This window comes from Phyllopteryx taeniolatus, chromosome 2 (assembly GCF_024500385.1).
Source record: "Phyllopteryx taeniolatus isolate TA_2022b chromosome 2, UOR_Ptae_1.2, whole genome shotgun sequence".
NCBI lineage: Eukaryota > Metazoa > Chordata > Actinopteri > Syngnathiformes > Syngnathidae > Phyllopteryx > Phyllopteryx taeniolatus.
The window spans coordinates 20013617-20035586 of NC_084503.1; the positions used below are offsets into that span (position 1 = coordinate 20013617).

A 21970-nucleotide genomic window follows, 5' to 3' on the forward strand; every position below is an offset into this window, starting at 1 on the left:
AACCTGAACGAGATAAATAACAATAACGAAAAACAAGGTCAACAAAAGGTTGACGCAGAAACACATTAAGCAGTGAACACTGAATAAATGAGAGCTAGGTGCCGAAATAGAAAGTACACAAAAAACTAAACAGAAAAATAATAAAATCAGAAGCGCAGCAAAAATTTATAACGAAAATACACAGCCGAATCAGAACTACACTATCACTAGAAAAATACCAATTAACACTAACAGAAAGAGCCGTCTGTTTTCTTGACCAAAACACAGGCTCATGACACATTTTGGAAATCAACCCAACTATAACTGAAAAGTGAGAATTAAACATGTTTAGTGCACGATGCATGCAGCTTCTTTAAAGATTAGCAAATAATTGTTTGAGATTTTGATGCCCCCTTTCCTTCTAAGAGTGCAATTTCTATTTATACCTTGTCTACAGAGTCGAGTCAGGATTCATATGGCACAGATATGACCATGCCTCGTGCAGGCAGGCTATGGGCAATTTGCAGGCTGTATGTAGTAGCTAAGCAATGCTACGACAATAAAGGCTTACAGTGCCACCAAAATCAATGAAGGTTATCAAACCTTTCATCTTTTATGTATGAGCTTCCTGGCTGTCCTACTGCTGGAGGAGGAGGAGAGACACTGGTTCCACCTCACAGGGACCTCAATGGAATCTGAATTATTCATCGTACATGAAGGGGATATCTCTTAAAGGCACAGACGTGTCTCGATTACGTCCTTGCTGTCAAATTAAAGACAACGTGTAGTGATGGCCAGGCACTAAAATGTGTGTCTGTAGTGTGTTCTTACGAGAGCATCAAACTCTGTAAGCACTCATCTAGCGCTCCTAATTTAGTACTCCTCAGAAATACTTACTATATAACAAAATAGGACACTACACTTGTAATATTTGTAAATATACGTACATACCTATTGTACGTATATACAGTGTATACGCACACACACACATACAGTATGTAGCGTATATTGGTTTTGGATAAAACGTAATGAATTTAGGGGGAAAAAAGGCGTGATTTTACGTTTAACGTTATAATCAAGCTATTTTTGTCTCGAAAGGGGGACCATGTCTCTTTATAGATGTGTAAAAGTCACGAAAAACCTTTGTCTCATAATCTGAAGGTTGCTACAGGAATGAAACACATAAACGATACAGGTAGTGGAATTTTATTTAAAATTTAATTAAATCTAAAATGGAAAAACTATAGGGAAACAATCCAGAGGGAAAAAAAACGAGGTACAGGTAAACATTTGTAAAGCAGGCCAAACTTGTGATGTAGTTGCGAAGTGAGAGTGTGCAAGTGGCTATGCGGAAGCTGGGAGTTCCTGTTAGCAAAGAGGGGCCGGCCCAGTGACCAACAAGGAGATAGACCGCACCTCTTAGTATTACTTTTCCATCCTCTGATTATTTTATGGTTTAAAACCAGTGGGAATAAAAGATTATTGGCTCTAAAATAAATAAATCAATTCCCAGCTCCACACTGTCACGCACACACACACTAGCCAATCCATGCAATGAGTGTTTCAATTTTATGTGGTTGGTGAAAGCATTTAATATTTGCGATGTGTGGGATGAAACATCTCATCCAGTTCAGTTGACAAGCAGATTTGACATCCATCCATCCATCCATTTTCTGAGCTGTTTCTCCTCACTAGGGTCGCGGGTGTGCTGGAGCCTATCCCAGCTGTCATCGGGCAGGAGGCGGGGTACACCCTGAACTGGTTGCCAGGCAATCGCAGGGTAGATAGAAACAAACAACCATTCGCACTCACAGTCATGCCTACGGGCAATTTAGTCTCCAATTAATGCATGTTTTTGGGATGTGGGAGGAAACCGGAGTGCCCGGAGAAAACCCACGCAGGCACGGGGAGAACATGCAAACTCCACACAGGCGGGGACAGGGATTGAACCCCGCACCTCAGAACTGTGAGGCTGACGCTCTAACCAGTTTCCACCGTGCCGCCAGATTTGACATCAGGCATTCAAATTTGAAGAAATACAATCACGAGTGACACTGTTGTGGTGGTAAACACTGGGAGCGTTCATGCAAAGTTCTTAAAATATTAAAACGGAATTAAATTTGGTGAAGACTGTCACTAGTGCCTCCGCAGCTGCAGTAACTCTCCACCACCTGTGGGTGTCCGTGTTCCATCAATTGTCCCAGAGGGCTTGGCAGCGCCCTCCCTGCATGCAATTTTTAATATCAAAAGCACATAGTTTTTTGCTGAATTTGAGTCTTGTTAAAAAACATATATATATATATATATATATATATTGTTGTCATACTTGAAAAGCAGGTTTCTCAAAATCTTGGTCATCAAGTCACTTTGCAGAACAAGGTCTTTGTTGGTGAGACCATTCAGACTGGGGTGTGGGGGTGGTGGTGGGGGGGGGGGGGGGGGGGGGTCGTCTGTTAATTAGTTTAGCGTCCGGGTGAGAAACCAGGTCTCCTGTGTCTCTACTTTGTTGATGAGATTCTTCAGACTGGCTGGTAATTGATTTAGCGTCCGGGTGAGAAACCAGTTTTCGTTAGATGTCTCGTGTATGCAGACTGGCACAGCGGGGCAGCAGAGGCAGGAATGCAGCACAGTCAGGGATCGGGGGTCGCTGGATGCAATCTGGTTAGGTAGCGTGTCTGTTACACATATACTATATATACATACACAGAGACATATACATAGACCGTTTTTAATGATTATTTGCTAAAAACAATAAAGTTGATCAGTTTGAACATTAACTATCTTGTCTTTGTAGTGTATTCAATTAAATATAGGTTGATCATGATTTTCAAATCATTTTATTCTGTTTTTATTTATGTTTAACACAACGGCCCAACTTCATTGGAATTGGGGTTGTACAACCTGGAGTGGTGGTTGTCAATGACAGGGCAATTGTGAAAAGTGTGTTGAGTCTCAGTTATGTGAGACACTGCATACCGATTGGTGTCAAGCTTGTCAATTTGATACAACCATAAATAATAAATTGGTTGTTATATGATAACATGGTTGCCCTACTATGTCTATTAAAAGTCTTCAAAGCTTCAGCATTGGGAACATGCAAACACAAACCTTCACACTAAAGCATCAAAGAACATCAGATAAAACGGAACCCCCACAAAATTCAGCAATGTCTACGTGACAAGGCAACTTGTCACTTACTTAGAGTCAGCTTGAGAAGAGTTGGCATAGGAAAACGCGTAGAGAAGCTGTTACTATGGGCTTGTCATGTCTCTGGAGGAACACATGGCTAAAAGTGAGAGTAGCTTTGATGAAAGTGATGAAGGCTTTTTCACTTTTATTGGTGAAGACCTTCACACAAAAAGTATGAAAAGTGAAGCCTGTATACTCATCCTCTAATTCGTCTTTTCATTCAAATAACTGAGCTGCAACATTTCTATATGTACAGTATGATGTGATCAAACATATTGGATACTACAAACCCAAATTCCAGTGAAGCAGGGACAAAACATAAATAAAAAAGAGATTTGATGATTTGCGAATCATTTTCAACCTATATTCAATTGAATGCATGACAAGGACAAGATATTAAATTTTCAAATTCATGAACTTTGTCTTTTGCAAATATTCTCCTATTTTGAATTTGATTCCAGCAACACACAACAAAAAAGTTGGGACAGGAGCAACAAAAAAAATAAAAAAAATAAATAATGGGAAAGTTGAAGAGTGCTCAAAAATCACCATTTTGGAACAAGGCTCAGTTGTACACAAGCAGGGATGGGGCAGGGTTCGTCGGACCGGCATCTTCCCCCACAATCGGAGCCAACTCACCACCAGGTGGTGATCAGTTGACAGCTCCGCCCCTCTCTTCACCCGAGTGTCCAAGACATGCCGCTGCAAGTCCGATGACACGACCACAAAGTCGATTATCAAACTGCGACCTAGGGTGTCCTGGTGCCAAGTGCACATGTGGACACCCGTATGCTTGAACATGGTGTTCGTTATGGACAATCCGTGATGAGCACAGAAGTCCAATAACAGAACACCGCTTGGGTTCTGATCAAGGGGGGGGCCGTTCCTCCCAATCACGCCCTTCCAGGTCTCACTGTCATTGCCCACGTGAGCATTGAAGTCCCCCAGCAGAACGATGGAGTCCCCAGTGGGCGCGCTCTCCAGCACCCCCTCCAATGACTCCAAAAAGGGTGGTTACTCTGAACTGCTGTTTGGTGCATAGGCACAAACAACAGTCAGGACCTGTCCCTGCACCCGAAGGCCGAGGGAGGCTACCCTCTCGTCCACCGGGGTGAACTCCAACGTACAGGCGCCGAGCCGGGGAGCAATAAGTATATCCACACCTGCTCGGCGCCTCTCACCGTGGGCAACTCCAGAGTAGAAGAGAGTCCAACCCCTCTGGAGAGGACTGGTACCAGAGCCCAAGCTGTGCGTGGAGGTGAGTCCGACTAAATCTAGTCTGAACTTCTCGACCTCACACACCAGCTCTGGCTCCTTCCCTGCCAGAGAGGTGACATTCCACGTCCCGAGAGCCCCGAGGTTGCAGGCCCGGCCACCAGGCGCTCGCCTTCAAGCCCCACCTCCAGGCCTGGCTCCAGAGCGGGGCCCCGGTGACCCGCGTCCGGGCAAGGGAAACCTGAGTCCATTTTTTTGTCGTCATCATAAGGGGACTTTGAGCCTTGCTTTGTTTGATCCCTCACCTAGGACCTGTTTGCCATGGATGACCCTACCAGGGGCATAAAGGCCCAGACAACTTAGTACCTGGGATCATTGGGACACACAAACCCCTCCACCACGATAAGGTGACGGGCTCAAGGAGGGGATGCATCTAAATGTGGTGTTTTTATTAAATCTGTGACTCCCGCCTCATTCCACTCTTTCTGGATCTCTGCTCGATTCTTGAATCTTCTCTGTTTGATAATCTGCTAAAGCCCATGGTCATCTCTTTTGCTGGTGCATTTTCTCCTGCCACATTTTGTCCCTCCACTAGCCTTTCCATTGATATGCTTGGACACAGCACTCTGTGAACAGCCATCCTCCTTAGTTTTGAACTTTTGTGGCTTACCCATCCTGTGGAGGGTATCAATGATGGTCTTCTGGCCAGTTGTCAAGCCTGCAGTCTTCCTAATATTGAACCCAACTGAGACAATTGAACCAAACTGAATCAATTTAATGACAACTGGGGAAACCTGTGCAGGTGGTTTGACTTTAGTAGATGATTAATGTGTGACACAGTTTAAAACATTTATGGCCTGCAAAATTTGGGCTGATTTCCTCACAGCATTTGAATTTTTTTAATTCCTGATTATGTGGGTTTTATGAGCTGGAAGTCCAAATGATGTAAAAATAATAAAATAAATACTTGAAATTGTTTAAATTGTGGGCCCTGAATCTATAATCTATGACTTTGAATGGAATTATGGTAATAAATAAACTTTTCCATGATATAAATATTTTTTTTGATATGGTCTGTATATATAGGCACATAGAGTATGAATACATATATAAATTGGGGTGTAATGATTTGTTTTAGCAACGATTCAATTTGTGGCTGATTAATGATTCAATGGATAGAAATTGATTTCATAACTTTTTACTCCAGTGTGGCTGTGAAACAATTACCTGCATACTGGTCTGTGTCATGTTAGCGGCTAGTGAGCTAAGCTAAGGGAGACAATTTGAAAGATTTCAACGTGGATGACGAGTGCCGCGAGTCACCCACACGCATCCTTATTGATAGTTTCTCACTTGTCACCCTCTCATCTGCCATCCAGTAGAATAACCAACGTCTTAAACATCAATAAAAGTGCTTAAAAAAACAAAACACAGATACTGTGGTGTCTTGTCCAACCTCTAGGGGTGCTACGGAAAGGTGTGACTCGGGGTACGTTCGGAAATGCACTCTAAGCACTCTCTCTATACTCCAGAACGTTTGGAAACTCAGAGTGTTGTTGGAGTGTGCTGTTCGGTTATTCAGAGCACCACGCTCTGGGAGTGACGGCGCGCACTCCCACCGCTCTGACTGAAGAGACAGAGCGGCCGAAGCGTCAGGCATGATGGGATGTTTACAGGCAGAACTGACACATTCAATATGGCGGACGCACTGACGTATCCCTTCCAATGGCCAACACGCTCGTTCGTAAATTAATCGAAAATGGAGTGCACTCTGCTTCTCTGAACACTGCACTCTCAAAGCGCAGTGAGAGCGGCAGTTTGAATTTCCAAACGTATCCTAGATGTGGGGCGTAGAATAGGATACGAGGAAGAAAAGAGACAGAACAAAAGTAGTGTTGTGCTAACTGCTTTGTGCTGACTGAAACATAAAGTGAAAGGAATTACAAGCATGTTTCTCGGAAATACAAGAAATACCTCCATCTAAAGTATGCTGTGCGTAAAGCCAATGCATTATATCCTAGTATCGATACAATCGATTGATTACCTTTTAAAACTATTTAAATCAATCTATATCAGTGAATTGAGAGATTTGTTTAGGAATACATTGTACATGTTTGAAGGTAATTGCTGAAAATGTGCAAAGACTGATAACGGTGTATTGGGCTATTTTCATGGCTAATCTGCGGCAATTTTCGTGCAAACGCAAGGCTCACTGCGCATGTTTGGCAAACCAGTCTGCGTCATGCTGGGCATTTCGGCTCAGTTAGGGTGTGTTCTTTGAGATGCGCCTGGTTGGGTCCCAATGTGAACCCTTTTGAATGACCTAATTTTCTGCATAAATTGGTATTAAAATGTGGTCTGATCGTTTCTCAAATTCACAGCACAACAATAGACAATCACAGTCATTTTAAGCACTTGTTAGACACACAATGTAAACATTCACAGAGCAAGGTGGAAACAGTATGTGAACCCACTTCTTCAAGAACTAATTGGAGTTACGAGTTAGCCAACTTAGCGTGCCATCAATTTGTAAGATTAGAAGTGTTGCTTAAATCTGCATTGCCTTTTAAAATACACACACCAGTTTTGAGTTTTCTCTCCTTAAGAAACTACCTGATGTGAACTAGCACAAAAGAGCTTGCAGAGTACCTCCATTTAACAGTTGTTAATTTGCGTGAAGCTGGATATACAGTTCAGAAACACATAAAAATTACCACAAATGAGGAGTGTGAATACCAAAAAGCTGCTTTGTAGCTCAGTACTTGAGTAAAGCCAGGGGAGAAAATGTGAAAATTGTACGTAATGAAGTATGATTTGTAACGTTTTCTGAAGATGCTATTCCATTTTTGGATATATATGATTTATATTGATATCTTCCTTTTTCATGCAAACTAACACAAATGCATTTTAGTTCCTTTTTTGGGTTCTTTTACAAACGTTCCTTCTTTGTCACCCAAGCTGTCTTTACCATTAATCCTACTGGAAAGAGCCTTATTTTGTTGGTGCAATACGCCAGAGGGATCTGTTAACTGAAGTGCCAGGATGAGGCAGCCATTTTGCATTCACAAAACACCAGACAGCAAAATAAATAGTTCAAACACGTTCATACATATTCATTCATATAGCTGAAACAACCGTCTTTACCGTTACTATGATTGTATAAAGACAAGAGTGTTAATGGTGTTTAATGAGTAGTGAGGATCATTTATGCACTTGTATCAGCAGATTTTGAAGGGCAACACATAAACTGTGGAACTCACGGTTTTAATGAAGCTGTTTGTATCTTTTCCGCTATGCACTGTTATAAAAAGCAGTATATAGTATCGTATACAGTATAGTATATAGCATAGTATAGTAACATTTATGAAAATAGGACTCAGCATGGCTGTTTTATTTATTTGAAAAGCAAAGTGGCGAAAAAATAATTTAGGAAAAATTAATTCTAATTGTCTTTAACGTTACTGATAACTTTACCGTATTTTCCGCACCGGATTGTAAGGCGCAGTTTCAATTACGGGGTCTATTTCTGTACTAAAGCCATACATAAGGCGCATCGTATTATTCGGCGCATGCTAGAACAAGGTAACTGAAGCAAAACAGTGAGTTTGGTTGAACTTTATTCTACTACGTATTTAATAATACACTCACATTATTTTGATCAACCTTTTGTCACAAATCCATCGAAGTCCTCATCGTCTATATCTGAATTGAACAGCTGGGCAATTTCTCCATCAGACATGCCGGGTTCCCTCTCATACTCGTCGGAGTCAGTCTCGTTGCCGGGTGGCTGTTCAGCAATGATGCTGGCTTTCGCGAAAGCTCGGACAACAGTCAAAGGAGATACCTTAGTCCAGGCATCCACAATCCATTCACATATGGTGGCGTAACTCGCCCGGCGCTGCCTCCCAGTCTTAGTAAAGGTGTGTTCGCCGTCTCTCATCCATCGCTCCCACGCCGCTCGCAACTTCACTTTGAACGTCCTGTTTACACCAATGTCCAGCGGTTGGAGTTCGCCGGCTAGTTGCTGCCCACGGTAGTCCTTGCCTTGCGCGGATGGCGAGATGGCGCCTTTTCATAAAATGAAAGCGCCAAGATGGACCTCCTTGAAAGTGTTCGATCTTCATGTCTTCTGCTATCGTTATTGGCTTCAGTCAACTGGTGACTATAGAGACGCTTCTCCCGGCTGTTCTTGTGCTTGATTTTGAATTCTCTCGCGGCTGCTCTATTCCCATTTACAACCGCGTAACTGATAGCATGTAGTTTGAATTGTGCCTCGTAAGCATGTCTTGTCGCTGATGCCATTTTCGGGGGTCCTTAGCCAAACAAATGTTGTTTTGCAGCATGCCGGTAGTACAGTATACCTACCGGAGGCGTGACTGAGGTAAAGCGTACGTACTGTACGTAATGTTCTCTAATTGGTTTATCGCTGCCAGCGTACGAAGTGTACGTATTATGTCCCTATGTCGGCGGGAAATGGTCCGACAGTCAATTAAGTGGAGCGCTTTCCAAAATCGCACATTTTTACAGATGTTGGAACTCAGTGCACACATAAGGCGCACTGGGTTAAAAGGCGCACCGTCAATTTTTTAGAAAATTCAAGGCTTTTAAGTGCACCTTATAGTGCGGAAAATACGGTTTATGAAAATGACCCACATCCAAATTGTTCCACTTTAAACCGAAACGATTCGGAATGGTTTCACTTGAACCATGCAGGGTAAAACCTGTCATACTCTTTGTAACTCTTGTGTGGCTCATAGAAAATGTCTGGCCTCGAGTGAGATTTGTTGAAGGATGTTTGCATTGTTTAGAAAGTATCAAAAGCACTCAGTCGAGTCTAGCTATTCAGTTGAAAAGTTGAACTGTTTGTATGGCCCACAATAGAGCGTTTATGAATTGATGGATGGCAATTGTATTCTGGGACGAGGGGAAGGTTGCATTGTGATTTAAATGGCAAAATGAGAAAATTAACTTCTATATCCTTCACTTACCTTGCTAACAAATAAACTAACCAACAAATAATGACGAAAACAATACCTTTCACCCTTGTGTTTGTGCATGGCAGGGTAAAACAATCCTTAAGCTTTACAAGTGACATGTCAACAATTTAAAAGACAGTGTCATGCCCCTAAATGTTGTACCCCTAAAAGTATAACGCTTTTTCCTGAGAGTTTATGAATGCCATCCACCCATCTATTCTGTGTATCGCTTCTTCCTGTTGAGGGTTATGGTTGAGCTGAAGTCTATCTCAGCTGACCAAAAGTGAAAGCCAAACTACAACCCCAATTCCAGTGAAGTTGGGACGTTGTGTTAAACATAAATAAAAACAGAATACAATGATTTGCAAATCATGTTCAACCTATATTTAATTGAATACACTACAAAGACAAGATAAATATTTAATGTTCAAACTGATAAACATTATTGGTTTTAGCAAATAATCATTAACTTAGAATTTTATGTCTGCAACACGTTCCAAAAAAGCTGGGACAGATGGCAAAAAAGACTGAGAAAGTTGAGGAATGCTCATCAAACACCTGTTTGGAACATCCCACAGGTGAACAGGCTAATTGGGAACAGGTGGGTGCCATGATTGGGTATAAAAGGAGTTTCCCTGAATTGCTCAGTCATTCATAAGCAAAGATGGGGTGAGGCTTCACCTCTTTGTGAACAAGTGCCTGAGAAAATAGTCGGAACAGTTTCAGGACAATGTTCCTCAACGTACAATTGCAAGGAATTTAGGGATTTCGTTATCTACGGTCCATAATATCATCAAACGGTTCAGAGAATCTGGAGAAATCACTGCATGTAAGCGGCAAGGCTGAAAACCAAAATTGAGTGCCCGTGACCTTCAATCCCTCAAGCGGCACTGCATCAAAAAACGACATCAATGTGTAAAGGATATCACTACATGAGCTCAGGAACACTTCAGAAAACCAATGTCCGTAAATACAAATTGGCACCACATCTGTAAGTGCAACTTGAAACTCTACTATGCAAAGCAAAAGCCATTTATCAACAACACCCACAAACGTTGCCGGCTTCTCTGGGCCCTAGATCATCTAAGATGGACTGATGAAAAGTGCAAAAATGTTCTGTGGTCCGACGAGTCCACATTTCAGATTGTTTTTGGAAATCATGGACGTCGTGGCCTCCGGAGCAAAGAGGAAAAGGACCATCCGGATTGTTATTAGCACAAAGTTTATCATCTGTAATGGTAAAGGTGTGTTCGTGCCCATGGCATGGATAACTTGCACATCTGTGAAGGGACTATTAATGCTGAAAATACATACAGTACAGGTTATGGAGCAACACATGCTGCCACCCAAGTGAGGTCTTTTTCAGGGACGTCCCAGCTTATTTCAGTAAGAAAATGCCAAGCCACATTCCGCACGTGTTACAACGGCGTGCTTCGTAGTAAAAGACTGCGAGTACGAGACTGGCCTGCCACAAGTCAAGGCCTGTCTCCTGTTGAAAATATATGGCGTATTATGAATGCAAAATAGGACAACGGAGACCCTGGACTGTTGAGAAACAGAAGTTGTTCATCAGGCAAGAATGGGAAAGAATTCCACCTACAGAGCTTCAGCAATTGGTGTCCTTAGTTCCCAAACGTTTATTGAGTGTTGTTAAAAAGAAAGGCGATGTAACATAGTAAACATGCCCCTGTTCCAGCTTTTTTGTAACGCATTTCAGGTATCAAATTCAAGATGGATCACTGATGGTGTAGTGGTACACTCGCCTGACTTTGGTTCGGGCAGTGTGGGTTCAGTTCCTACTCAGTGTGTCATGAACGGAACAGAGGATAGGACCCAAAAATGCACGACTCCAAAACAAATGGACAGTTTCAAAAGGAGAGGTTTAATATATGGGCAGAGGTCGGTAAACAGGCAGGCAATCCAAAAAAGGCAACGGTATCCAAAAAGGTGAGGCAAAAAGGGGAGGTCTATAATCGGAACAGGGTCAAGTCTTACTGTGAGTCTGTGACGTGGAAACAAGGAATGCTGGAACGCGACGACAAGGTACAACAAACTGGCGACTAGAAAGAATGAGACAGAGGTTAAATGCAAGGGGTAATTAGGGTGAACGAGGCACAGGTGGTGAAGATGCTCTCAGGAGCAGGTGTGTACGAGACAGGGGGAAAACAACAACCGGAACACACACCCATGACACAGTGACTGTGTGAATATGAGTGTGAATAGTTGTCCGTGTCTATATGTGCCCTTGCGACTGACTGGCGCCCCGTGACCCTAACCAGGATGAGCAGAAAATATAGCACCTCCCACATTCTGGTCTGTAGTTCATTTAAAAAAAAAATACAAAAAAAAAAAGCATTAACTTGACAATGCAAAATGAGTGACTGTTAATGTGTCACTGTGACACTACACCTCAGGGAATGGAAATCCACCCAATTATGCCTCCACCCCCCAACACACACACACGACAACGCACATCCTGTAGATTTTTTTAAGCTTGTACTACGTTGAATTTAACATTAACTTCTTGAAAGAGGATATCATTTGTCTTGGCAAACAAGGGTAACATCTGAAAAGACATTTGTTGTAGTCATGCATTCTTTTAAGAAAAGTATCAACACACTCAGTTACTTCAATTCGTCCCATGCTAATAACAGAACAGACATGTAGAAAAAGTATCATTCACACTAGTGGACAATTTAAAGTTTTCAGTTAGCCTAACATGCATGTTTTTTGAAAGTTGGAGCAAGCAGGCGTTTGATCCAGATCCAAACTTTTAAGATTACCAAATCAGGATAATGAATGCTCTACAAAGTGTGTTTAAAAAAACAACTGGTTGAATAGTGAGCATGGCGTCACTCATTTTGTATTTATTTGGAGAAACAAAAAGCACATTCAAAAATATGTACAATACCCCATTTACAATATATTTTACCTGCCAAATAAAATTAAATTCAAACTTAAAATTTCAACCTTGAAACATTAATAACCCAGCCAACTAACTGAGTGGTTGAATGTAGTTCTGAAGAGACGCTTTGCATTCCTCAGCTGCTTTTGAGTGGAAACCCAAGGAATGTGCAACATAATACGTGCTTGTATCGTCATGCATATTATTGCCACAAAGCGGAATGTCCCTCTCTGTGATGAGCTCAATGACCCCCCCCCCTGAGCCAGCATGAGAATGAAAACACACCTCCAACTTTCTCTCCAATTTTTGAGAGGATTATTTTATTTCCGGTCCGTAGTGTGAAGTATCCATCCATCCATCCATTTTCTGAGCTGCTTCTCCTCAATAGGGTTGCGGGCGTGCTGGAGCCTATCCCAGCTATCATCGGGCAGGAGGCGGGGTACACCCTGAACTGGTTGCCAGCCAATCGCAGTAGTGTGAAGTACTCTAATTTTAAATGTATGGTTTGAAAATCAGTAAAAAAAAAAAGAGAGAAAAATATCTACTGCATGATAAATGTTATTTCGTTGACCAGTTAGAATTTCATTCTGTTCCTGAAATCTATCCTGAATACACCTAACTGCTGGGTTCAGAATAAACCAGATTTTTTTTAAAAATGTTTTTTGATCAATGTTATCCCAATTCTACTGAAAGGTTTTGAACAACACAAATTGAGGGTTTAATCCAGTTATTTTAATTTTAATTGATAAAACATAAACGTTCATACAACTCAATCAATTGAATTTCATTTATGAAACCCTTTTCATACAGTGAAATGCAACACAAAGCATTTTACATATGAATGTGACATGCTCACATGTGTAGGGCATGTCATGGATTTTGTTTTTGGAGACACAAAGATTTAAGAGATTATCTCTATAAAGAAGCACCTCTAAATTACCTTTGCTCAAATTATCTCTCCCTGTGTCTTCTCCTTCTATGACCTGTCCTTATCACATCTTCCAGTGCTGCTCTGGATCCTGCACCTGCTGCACCACCTGTTTTTACCACCACTTGTCTCTATCCTCTTTATAACATTCTAGATTGGAAAATGTTACACAGGTTTTGGAGTGATCAACAATGTGACTTGTTGTGGATACATGATTAAGGAGCCTGCCCATCAACATGATTGCATGATGATTAGCTCATTTGAAGATTGGTTGTTTTAGTTGACATTTAATGACGTGGTAGTTTACAGCCATCTCAGGGGATGAGAGCTGTTTTCCCAGCCTCATTTTGTGCAACAATAGACATTGAATGGGAGGAACACACATGCCTTTTGTCAAACAGTCAAAAGCGGGGCTGAGGGGGTGACGAGGGTGATGGGGTGGGGGTACCGTGAGTTTGGTGCTGAAGGACATCCAAGAAGCTAATCGATCTCGATCCAGTTTCTTTACAGAGTTTTATTTAGAACCCACAATGCAGAACTAAAGGTTCAGACTTACAATGAAGAAAAACAGAAGATGTTACTGTTATCATTATTATTTTAATTAGCACTGAATTTTCAATTCATATGAGATTTTCTGTGGTTCTGACAAAGATAAAAATGTTCCTCAATTTTGGCATCCAAAACACATTCATATGATTCAGACATGATTGAAAATTATATGGACGTGAACTCTTATTTTTGTTTTCTGTGACGTTTTAATTATGTAATTCTGACGCTGCGCTTGCTCTGTTTGGCCTGGAAAATGAGTTGGATCGAGCGGACGCCGCCATTGAAAAATGGGAAAATGGCCTGTTAAAACTACGACTAACATACGAAATATACGACGGGCATTTTTCTACCAAAGAGTCAAGGTTTCAGTCACAAATTTCCCATTCATTTCCATTAATTTCTAGACAGGTGAATTTGGGCCAATTTGCAACATAAAAAGTGGCATAAAATCCTTAAAACTTGTCCAATTCTTAAAAACTAGGGTTCATTTTATTCGTGTTTCTATCCTCACGCATGCACGGACACACACACACACACACACACACACACACACACCGGACCATTGCGATATTAGTCATTCGAACTGCTCTAAGTGCTAGAGGACTCTGCATCTTTTTGCACAATTGTTTTTTGTCAATGTCTTTGTCTCCAAAGTGTTCTGTAAATTGACTGTCTGTTGTACTAGAGCGGCTCCAACTACCAGAGACAAATTCCTTGTGTGTTTTGGACATACTTGGCAAATAAAGATGATTCTGATATATATATATATATATATATATATATATATATATATATATATATACACATACATATACATACATACATATACACATTTTGTGTTTGTGTGGAGTTTGCATGTTCTGCCCGTGCCTGCGTGGGTGTTCTCCGGTACCTCCGGTTGCCGTCCATCCATTTTCTTTAATGCTTATCCTCACTAGGGTCGCGGGCTGCTGGAGCATATCCCAGCTACCTTAGGGCGGGACGCGGGGTACACCCTGAACCGGTCGCCAGCCAAACGCAGGGCACATATAAACAAACAACCATTCCCCCTCACATTCACACCTACAGGCAATTTAGAGTCTTCAATCAACCTACCACGCATGTTTTTGGGATGTGGGAGGAAACCGGAGTGCCTGGAGAAAACCCACACAGCCACGGGGAGAACATGCAAACTCCACACAGGCGGGGCTGGGATTTTAACCACGGTACCCAGAACTTTGAGGCAGATGTGCTAACCAGTCGGCCACCATGCCGGCTCCTCCGGTTTCCTCCCACATTAAAAAAAAAATCAAATCATGGTAGGTTCATTGAGGTGTGTCAAACTCAAATTCACGGTGGGCCAAAATAAAAAATTGGGACAAAGTTGCGGGCCAAACTCAATATTTCATGAAAAATCACTGCGATGTACATGTTTCCCTTCTCTCCAGAAATGTAGCTTTAAAGTTTATCATATGACAACAAACTTAAATTTTGCTTAAGCGCCCCTACTTTAAAGTGCCCCGCCATGTGGGGGCCAAGACCTTTATTTGAGTTGCCCCCGGGCCAAAAAAAAAAGGTCAGCAGAAATTTGATCAGAACTACCACCCCTGTCAACAAAATTTTTTGAAGGACAAAAGTGCCCCTTCGGAGTGAAAAAGTGCCCCAAAACAGCCGAACCCCCCCACTTTTTAGGGTGTTCCTCCGACCTTTTTTGTGCAAGTACTTATTTACATGACGAGTAAACCGCACCTTCTGAGTTTGCTAATTTAAAAAAATAAAAAATAAAAAGTGTGGTTCTCAGGGTTCTGAAACCAATCTTTGAGAATTCATGATTTTCCTGATTTCATGTTGACCTCCACAGATGACCTCAACTGCCATCTCTTAATTGTACTGTGCACTGTGAAAATCACAAACTGAAAGAGCTTCCTCTGCATGTGGGTATCAACAATTTACTACACAACTGCTTGGAGGAAACAATGATGTCAAATGTTCGGGAGTGTAGCAAAGAAGGCATGTAACGCAGGAGTGCAGGAAACTCAAAATGTATCTTTTAAATAAACTTGAACACTAATATAATTATGCAGAACCTTGAATACACACAATCGTTGTGGTGTATTGATACATTGTTTAACTACAAGTTCTGCTTTTCTGGTCTATTTTTAGATGCCAGATTTGTATATGAGCATGGGCCATTGGACTAGATTTTTGCAGATCATTCAGAGCACTCACTCTGGCATCTGTCAGAATTTAAACAGCCTTTATGCCAAACCTTTTCTGCCACTTCGCAAAATGTCATTAGGTCTTTATTCCCTTATTTTGTGAACATCCACACATGAACCTAACCAGCGTGTCAGCCATGCATGAAGTCCACAGCAGACTGTCCCTGAGGAGCTAGCCTGTTTTCAGCTGCTCATGGAGGCTCTGCAGAAAAGAGTAAAAAGTTTGGCCTGAAGAACAGGGCTGGAGCTGGAACTAAAGATACTAACTACTGAGTGTGACCAAAAAAAAAAAAAAACAGAAAAGGCGGGTAGCATATGGCACAATCATTTGGTGACTTTGAGGCAGCATTGTCAATGTAGTTTTAAAATCCTCTAAGGCACCAAGGCACAATGCCCGTTCAGAAAAAAAATGCCAACCACACTTTGTCACATTGTCTACAGGAGAAGAGATGTTTTATGCAGCCCCAAACAACAACTGAATAATGTAGTTTGCTTCTGTGCAGTACCTAGCCGAATTGCAAGAAATGTTGAACACGGCTTTTAGAATGGCAAAGAAAGTTAACATTGTTCATGCAAAAACAAGAGACAGGGAGCAGCACTTGAAGGAGTGCATATAAAGCAGCCTAGAACCACTGTCAAGCTCTCAGCATGCCTCCCCTAAGTTGCCTTGGCTCATATTTGAAGAATCTCTTGGCTGATAAAAAATTCATAAATCTGAATTGATAAAACATTGATGATTCAGTTGAAGATCCTTCCCTTTGCAAGTACTAAATAACCTGAGTGTAAACATGAAAAAAGCCTTTAAGTTCTATCTGGTAGGCAATAGGTGTCGTGTTGCGTGTCACGGATCTAATGAGGTAACATATCGAGAGGGTGTCCTTTGACAAAGTTGTCAACTCTTTATCAGACACAAATATTCAGACTAAGCACAGTAGGATTACGGTAAACAAAGAGGAAAATCAGAGAAATGAAGGCCATCCATCTGTGAGAGAGTCACTGGTTGTCACTTGAAGAACAATCATGTAGAGCCTTGATGCAAAAACCAGGAAAAGAAGATACTGCTTTAAGAAATTGACTTAAATCAGAGGTGCAGATGTTTGTATGCTAATGCTCACACGTACATAAATATTTTTAGCTATATATATATATATATATATATATATATATATATGTATGTTCATATGTTTAAATAAAGTAATCAATCAATTGGGATGAAATGAAATAAGGTCCAGAAGTAATGTCACGATTCGATTTTCACTGGACCCAGAAGCAAGCGGAGGCTGAGAGGTTTGTGGTGAAAGGTTTATTGAAGACGATATGGAGATGGATCCTAGAGGCGTACTGGCGGGTTGTCAAGACAGGGAACGTGTGGCAGGAGGTAGCGTGAGCAGGTGGACGGCTTGGCGGCGTGGTGCAAGAGGTCAACACGGCGGGGAACACGGGAGGAGCACTGAGGACAAGGAAAAACACAGAGGTCAGAAGTGTCGTGAGCACTGGCGTAGCTTACGTGTTGGTCAGAGAGCTGGTGTACCACGGGAGAACGTTAATACTCTGGCAGTGGAGTCTCGGATTAAGGAGGCTTAAATGCAGGCAGAGTAGAGTGCTGATTGGCTACAGGAAATGTAGCCCCCCATTCCAGGGGGGCTGAGGTGGTGCTCATTACTGGGAAAACAGAGGGGGGGAGAGAGAAAGAGGGCGAGAGGGGTGCAAAGCGCTACCCAAGCTCCAACGACGGAACTGCAGGGACAGACCATGACAAGTAATTTGAATTGAACTAAAATTGTTTTTGGTTGATTGGTGAAATTTGACTTCGTTGAAAAATAAATAATAAATTGTTGGAAATTGTGTATGTCAGATCAGTGGCGGTTCGGTTAACACGGTTCCAGGACCCACCTGCGTCCCCCCCTCTGTACAGTTACAATCTCTGTAGTAAGATTTGTGTTATACCGCATCAATGTAATGGGCGCACCACGTTCTGACTTGAAATACTTAGTACCTAGTCAGGCTTTAAAATGCAATGAAATATACTGAATACAACAACAAATATAATTAATTAATACAATGAATAAATCCCATGAATAAATAAATACAGTGAAGCAATTCAGACGTGTGTGTATGTTCGTGGGCTATACCGCTAACTGCGAAGCTTGCCTGCTTAATTTATCTCCTATTTTCATTTTACTCGTTATAATAAACACAGAGTTATATGCAAATGTTTAAATAGCTTTGATTAAAGATCAAAAATCTATCTAGCTAGCTAGCTAGATAGCTAGCTAGCTTTAAACGTAGAGAGGATGTCTCCTCCCCTGACTGAAACTGAAGGAATACGTCACAGGAGAGAAACTAGAATGCCAGAGCTTTTTCCGTCTACTTTAGGATATTTTCGTATCCACAAATGAGCATGAATTATGAGCTCTGTGCTACAGTATGGGGCTGGCTAAAGATTTAGAGCTACTGTATTTAGAAATGAGATGACTGATTTAAAATTCTACATGAATTTGCATGCGTTTGCTGAGAACCTAATATTAGAGGATTGTGATCTTTCTCCTTTGTATTTGTCGACTGAGAAGCTGATAGAGTAACTGGATAAATGCAATACTTAGTCTTTAATAAACAAATAAACAGCTCTTTTTAATAATTTCGGGATATAGTGTATCACTGCTGCACGGTTAACAATAAGTACGATGGCTGAGAAGTGCAGAACAATATAACAAATTGTGAGACACATTTCAGAAAAAAAAAAAATCAACAAAAGTTGAAACTAATTTCCATATCAGAAAACAAATAAACAAAAAGCAAAACACTTTTACATTTCAGAAAACAAATTAATGAAACACGAAACAAATTAACAAATGGCAAAACAAATTACAAGTAACACAAACTGGAAAGGGAATGGCTGCTGTATCCCGGTAGAACGTGCCCTGCTACTTTCAGACATTAAAAGAAGTATCTGACTTATTACGTGTGGCGACATTAATATAAATGCCATTAACCCTAAAGCCTGCTGAACACTGCGCAACTGGACCGGTCCATCGCAAAAAAAGAGTTGCCGATGCACCCCCGTACATTGAGCGATTGTATATATGGATTCCCTGAAGAGTGAGCCTGTATAGGTGTTTATATTGCTCTTTATCACATTTCTTTAAATCATAAACCTTATCTTCAACCTATGCATTTTGAGTCAATTGGTCATCTCATTACATCTGCGCAGCCTACCCTCCACGCGATGCAGGAACCAATCATGTTCAAGCGGGCGCGTCTTGCCAAGCAAGGGCGTGGGATCCCTAATAACGCAAAAATCTGTGATATAATACATTCCATTTCCAGTTTGTGTCACTAGTAATTTGCGTCGGCTTTTATTAATTTGTTTTCTGAAATGATATATTAATTTGTTTTCTGAAATGCAAAAGTGTTTCACAATTTACAGTGTATTGTACTTCCCAGCCACCGTAAAGAGGGGTATATGATTGAAGTATTCATCCTGAAAATTACCTACCACAACTGCATTTAGTTTAGTTTTTTGTTTTACTTTTACGTAGTCAGAGGCATGTATCTGAATACACACTTTTGCACAGTACTCCATCAAGACAAACATCAGCTGAGCTAAGAATTTGATTTAACAAAGACTAATAATTGATTTTGAATTAAGCGGTTGGTTATTTGGTACTTATTGTCTCACTTGTTTTTAGGTCCTAATGCTTACATACAGCCAGTCAGTTTTGTGTGTAGTATTGGTTTAAGCACTGTACACAGAAAAACAGAAGCGATACAAGCCATGAAGCATTTTCTTGTCAGATGTTTTGTGGAAAAATTACCCTCTCAAAACTTCCCCTCGTTTACTTTTTGCCCTCAGGAAAAACAATAATCCAGGACAGGAATGTTCTAGTTAGCTATGACACTTGGAGATGGGCTCTTCATTTTTGACCAGACAGAAGCTAACTACAGTGATAATACTTCATTGGAACTGAGCAAAGTCTTGCGGAACAGTTACAGAAGGCATCTGTAAGACTTCGTCAAGCTGTTGGGAGACCAGCTAGGCTTGTGATTGCAGTGATAAATTGAAACTTAAAAGGAGTGGGGAAAAAAGTTTTTTCCTGCCTGCAACGCTCATCTTGTCTGCTGGGTGAATCTATCTGCCCTCACTGTTTTCTCCTGAGACTGTGAATTAGTTTGTGTGGCCATGAGACTGTAGAGAGATTCTCCCTCAGTCGAGACTGTGTGGGTGTGCTGCTTAGGTTTTGCTTGGATCTCATGATGAAGATTGTTAGAGATTTTCTTTTATGGTTTTAATACCAGTAGTTCCTTTTAATTTTATACCTTAAGTGATGCACCGTGGCAAGACTTTAATGGCTAACTCCACTTAGACCTAAGAAATACAGTACTCATGTTTGTATTTCTCTTTGAGGTGCCTGAGGCTTTGGGGGGGCTGGATGTTAGTTGGTAGTCACATCATTTTGTCGACAATGGGTAATCAAATCAAATGTGTTTTGGTGGGGTGGGGCTTCAGATCAACGATATTATTTAAGACATGTCCAGACGGATTTAGAAAAATATACCTATAGAAGACACGTATGCAATGGGTAAAGGTTGAACAAAACTGGCAGCCACCGCGCTCATAAAAAGTCTACCACTACAACTACTATGAAGTTTACACTTCTACTGGTTGGTCCATATCGGAGGTAATAGTCACTTTCCACAATCACTTTCCAAAGGCATAGACATATTTAAATAAAAACTGGAACACTGATTTTGATTGACAGCTGTAAAGTTCACTATAAATGCATGAGGTAAATCGGAACCCAGAATTTAAAAAAACGGGTATGAAGACAAGAGTGCTTTTTTATTATTACTAACTGAGCATATATAAAAGACCTTACTATGCACATGTACAAGAAATAATAATTTACTAGTCCTGATGTTATATAAATTCTCCCATATTTGGCAAAAGTAAAAAGGAACGTTATATTGTAGAAGCTATGGTTGGCACACTTTCATTGCAAAGACTAATTAATGAAGGGAAAAACACAAAATAAACTGATAAAAAAAAACAAAAAAAAAAACACTCACCCTTATAATTGAGCTGCTGTTTTTTTGGTGTTGAAGGCCAAGCAGAGAACGATGGTGGCTGAATTTCCCCAAGGGAGTGCTGCATTATCCTATGCACTAAATGGCCTCCTTTACTTGAAAATGTGCTCTCCCTGTTTCTTAAAAAGAAAAATGGTACCTACAGTTTACAACTGCATCCACTATGTGTGGAATGTCATGTGACCAAACGCGGAAAACAGGTTAGCAGACTTCCTGTTTATGCTGCAATAATGAGCATAACTATGGGTTGATGACATACTGGTTTGAAGCCAAACTTGCTCAAATGTTGTTTTCTTTGTGACTGGTGTCTTCGAGCAAAAGTTAAATACATGTATATTCTTTACAGTATTTATACAAATATGTTGTGACATATGTAAAGCCCAACATCGGATATTGCCATCATAAAGCCCAAACATCGGATATTGCCATCTTTGTTGCCTCAATGGTGACATCATCCATCCATCCATTTTCTGAGCCGCTTCTCCTCACTAGGGTCGCGGGCGTGCTGGAGCCTATCCCAGCTGTCATCGGGCAGGAGGCGGGGTACACCCTGAACTGGTTGCCAGCCAATCGCAGGGCACATAGAAACTAACAACCATTCGCACTCACAGTCATGCCTACGGGCAATTTAGAGTCTCCAATTAATGCATGTTTTTGGGATGTGGGAGGAAACCGGAGTGCCCGGAGAAAACCCACGCAGGCACGGGGAGAACATGCAAACTCCACACAGGCGGGGACGGGGATTGAACCCCGCACCTCAGAACTGTGAGGCTAACGCTCTAACCAGTCGGCCACCGTGCCGCTGGTGACATCATGTGTTAAGCAAAAGTTTCTTTTTTTTGTTTTGTTATTGTTGTCCTGTTTGGCTGTTAGGTCAAGCAGAATGGAGGATCTGTATCCCTTTTATGCCGGAACAGTTTTACTATGTCACAGTGGAGTATTTAAG

The 21970-nt window shown here is 41.3% G+C and overlaps 1 protein-coding gene and 1 long non-coding RNA gene across 2 annotated transcripts in view; one reads left to right on the forward strand and one right to left on the reverse strand.

Annotated features, from left to right (window-relative positions):
• Positions 1 to 21970, forward strand: part of LOC133473033 (protein kinase C-binding protein NELL1-like) — a 262509-nt gene that overhangs the window by 16492 nt on the left and 224047 nt on the right. The window lies entirely within an intron of this gene.
• The window catches only part of LOC133473049 (uncharacterized), a 6121-nt gene continuing 1311 nt past the window's right edge, over positions 17161 to 21970 (reverse strand). Inside the window, exons 3-5 of the long non-coding RNA XR_009786957.1 lie at positions 21007 to 21143; positions 17471 to 17601; positions 17161 to 17389 (exon numbers count right to left, since the gene is read on the reverse strand). This is a non-coding gene — a long non-coding RNA (uncharacterized LOC133473049). The remainder of the gene's footprint in view (positions 17390 to 17470; positions 17602 to 21006; positions 21144 to 21970) is intronic.